This window comes from Montipora foliosa, chromosome 1, assembly GCF_036669935.1.
Source record: "Montipora foliosa isolate CH-2021 chromosome 1, ASM3666993v2, whole genome shotgun sequence".
Classification (NCBI taxonomy): Eukaryota; Metazoa; Cnidaria; class Anthozoa; order Scleractinia; family Acroporidae; genus Montipora; species Montipora foliosa.
The window spans coordinates 41,211,642-41,215,663 of NC_090869.1; the positions used below are offsets into that span (position 1 = coordinate 41,211,642).

A 4,022-nucleotide genomic window follows, 5' to 3' on the forward strand; every position below is an offset into this window, starting at 1 on the left:
CTTAATGCTTCCACGTTCGTGGGTAGAGCGGCATGACCTGCCTTCCAGAGTAATCGCGTTTCGTACCAACCCTCTTCACGTCTGTGGAGTTGCTCGATGAAAAATTCCCTATAGACGCCGCGCTGGTCTCCTACAGCTCTGTCTTTCTTCCAAGCCAAGAACATCCCACCCGCATAGTTAACGTTGTTCATATTCTACTACTGATGCTCTCTTCAGATAGGTATTTGACAGCTTGGTTTCTCTCCCTGACGACAGAATGGTCCACCCAAGCTTCGTTACTTCAGCAACTGGCTCTGATTGGTTCCCAATTCTTGGTTTTGTCTCGGTTTTTATACAGGCGTAGTCACTCGCACTAAGAATCACATGTATAGGTAAATCGCTCTCCTTGTCCATATCATCCATCGGCACTCTTGTAGGTGCTATTACTTCTCAATTAGCTCATCATAGTTTGGATTTGGTACTGTTGTCTCCCTTGTTGACCTGAGTTGTCATCTCAAACGTCTTGTCTACGCTTGTGATTTTCACAGAATAGCTTTTAACCTACTGCAGTGTAGAGCAGACCATCATCTCAATACGTTTGTATTCAACGTGTGCTGGACCTTTGTTCAGCCGATCGATCAGTGCAGATTACACAGAACTAAGTGCACTACAGGTAAAAACCCGCATAAAAGAACAAGTGGATTAAGAACCTCCAGCATGAAATGTGGTAAAAAGAACACCACATACATTGGAAGCAATTCAGCCTGATAAATTCAACAGGTTCTTGTATATTAGGAAATACTGGGTACCACTTAGATTAAAAATTATTGGGTCAGGATAACATTGTCACTCTAAAATCAATTTTCTTTATTGGAATTTTTTGTGCTCTTTGTCCCTTACAAAGAGTACAAAAAAATTCCAACAAAGAAAATTTATTTTATAATTGATTTTACTTGTTATTTCCACTTTCGCTGTGAAAGTGAAACAGCAAGTAATCTCTGCAAATGCATAAATCAATTCGTTTTTCTTGACAATATATACTGTTGTACAATCAAAGAATTATTAATAAAGCAATGTCAGTTGTGCAATACGGTGTATAATTTTCAGACAGAATTTAAGAACATGTTAAGAACAGCTTGAGGCGGATTTTTAACTAAGTACCCAATTATAAGAACGGCATCAGCCTGAAACTGAAAAACGTAGGTTCTCTTATGCGGGTTTTGTACTGTAGTGTCTATGTTGCCAGTAAAATCCGTTCTCAGGCTGATTCTGTTTTTACCTAGGTTAAATTGGCGATGTTCATTGTTTTGAACTTGTATTAGACCAAAAACACTCATTTTACCAAGGTTTAATACGTTAACAGTGCATGACGCAAAAGAGCAAAAAGAGCAATTTAGAGTAACTAGTAGGTCGGACTGGTCATATGGAATATGAGTGCGTACAATTTTTATTCACGAGTAAAACGAATGAGTGGGCGAAGCGAACGAGTAAGTTTAAAGATCCTTCATAACGAGTGAGCAATATAAATCGTACAAACAAGAGCCAACCATGAAGTAATTTGTTAATTATACAAGTACAGAGATCGTTAAGTTAACGAGGCAAGTGTTAAAAGATCAACATAATACTAGCCAATCAAAAGGCTGATACGACGACCAGTATTAAGGCCAATACGACAATTTGTCGTTTCTGTTTCATCACGGAAATGTACGGAAATCTCTATACTTACAAATATCTGAAAACAAAAACACAACTAATAAACACAAATAAGGAGCTCCGCTTGCCCAAATATGTATACTGTATGTACTTTTTCAATCACGTGTTTCCAAATTCTTTCAGTCATTCGCTTTTTACACGCAAGAACGCAAACAAGGTGTGCCATTCTTTTCAAGTTTTATTCTGTTCTATGAATGCTATGGGAAAGTCTGAGTAAGTACGCAATGTAACAAAGTATCCATGTAAACAACCGAATAGGGAGCTTAAGAAGCGACCACCGCTACGGAAAAGACAACGCCAAAATACAGAGATGCTATTGGTTAAAACAAAAAAATGTTTGTGTTGAACATGTGGCACGCATTTTTGTACATTTGTTTCCCGCACTCGTAAAAACGGCAAAGAGGACACACTTCAGCAAATCTTCATTCTCTCTCTCTCTACTTCAAATCATTCCGCACTCTATATTGTACAAAGTAAACAAGAGAGAATAATCGTGAAATACTTCAGATAGCTCAAGGTCATATTTTGAAGTGACGTTTTCGTCGCCGTGGTTTCTTAAACCCCCTATTGACTAATCTGTCGTTCATGTACAAAGTAATAATTTACCATGCAGCGTAAAACGCAGAGCAGGGGTAAACATGCAGATATTTGGTAAAATGCACAATGCGGAAAGAAACTTTCACTAATGGTAACTAAGGCATCATTAAGCCTAAAACGTTGTTTACGCCTAAGTTTAGCATTAGTAAAGAATTGGGGCTGTTTCCACGGTCAGCATTTCACCCGAACCTTCATTTTACCCCTGTTTACAGTGACAGACTAATCAACCTACTATTTAACAAATCAGCTATGTATATTTATTTGCTGAGGATCCGTAAAGGATTTCAAAAGGGCTGACCACTGCAAGTACCCATCCCCTTCCCGTTAAAGCAATGGGATTACTGCATTTTTATATCACCTGCCTCAGTTGTCCAGTCAAAACAATAGCCAAATGCCGTTCTACACTGACAAAGAAATATTATTGACAATGGTTGTACAGTAGGAATACATTTATCTCGCTAGTAAAATTACCCGCCCTTATATTCAATACATACCACCCCTTAGCTCCTAAAATCGACTGAATAGATGGACGCTTGATGAACTTGCATTCAATTTAAAATAGATACGTTTTCTATAATATATAGATATTAATGGATAATTGGTAGCACATTACTGTTAAATATTGCAATAATTTTGTACAATAGAGATTTTGTTCCCAGATTTAATTCAAATTACAAAGAATCCTTAGAGTACGTATACATTTTAATTCCTGTGACCATGGCATGACCTTAATTAATAGCTACTAAAAATAAAAATAACCTTCATTCAATCTTCCGATTACATGTGAAGGAAGCTTTTGGTTTAGATCAGAAACCCTACTCCATGCAATCAATGATCAGCACACATTTTCTTTCAAAAGAAATTAAAGTGTAAACCAGAACATTAATTTGGGAGACTAACGTTTTTCTCTGTTACATTAATGTTTGATTTAATTTTTGCATGCAAGATGTTAACATAACTGTAATGTAAAGATGCTTCTAACAAATCAAGTAAGTTTTTGGAACCTAGCTACAGCGAATTTCTGACAAAATGGAAATTGTAAATAACCAAGTGCCGAAGTAAATTAAGGCTGGAAGTCTTCAATTATTACTTGGCAGAGATACGAAAATTCTCTTTAATGGATTTTGCTTTTGAAGGATTAAAGAAACATCCAAAAATGAGCCCCTATGAAAAAGGTGAGTACTTTGAATTTTGCTTGGAATTGAACTTAAGACGAAAGACCTTTCATTTCCCTTTCCTGTTTTAGCCATCATTCCACCACTCTTGCAAATGTATGATTTTGCAAATACAGAACACTGGATGTACTAATCAAAAATTCAATACAAAGAACTGGAAAGATAATTTAATAATTATTGCATATAACACCAAAACAAACAGCATTCTTTTTGTCTTTGGAAAATCATCTGGAGAAAATCTAATGGGTGTAGGTGCATGTATGGCTTTCAGTAATACATGTAATTGTTATTTGTGTGGTTCTTGTAATCAGACCTTAAACGTGATAAAAACACATTTAGCACACATTGTAGATGAAAAACTCTTAAAATGGACCACTTCTTGATGGTTTATTTTTAAAGTTGTCTGATTCCTTTGCTTCTTAACTAATTTGTTCACCTTAATAACACAGCAAATTAGAGGGAACATACCGGTATATAGTACCCCTATTCTAACTTGTAGACTACATTCTTACTGTATTCATTTCTTATCATTGTTTACTCAGAACCTGTGTTAAAATA

At 36.2% G+C, this 4,022-nt stretch overlaps 1 protein-coding gene across 4 annotated transcripts in view; it reads right to left on the reverse strand.

The window, feature by feature from the left end:
- Positions 1–1,852: 1,852 nt before the first annotated feature.
- LOC137998714 (protein naked cuticle homolog 2-like) overlaps positions 1,853–4,022 on the reverse strand; it is a 24,039-nt gene continuing 21,869 nt past the window's right edge. For all 4 annotated transcript variants that reach the window (XM_068844636.1, XM_068844635.1, XM_068844637.1 and 1 more), the window contains one exon: positions 1,853–4,022. This exon is cut by the window's right edge and continues 1,360 nt beyond it. The gene's annotated coding sequence lies outside the window, so the exon portion shown is untranslated.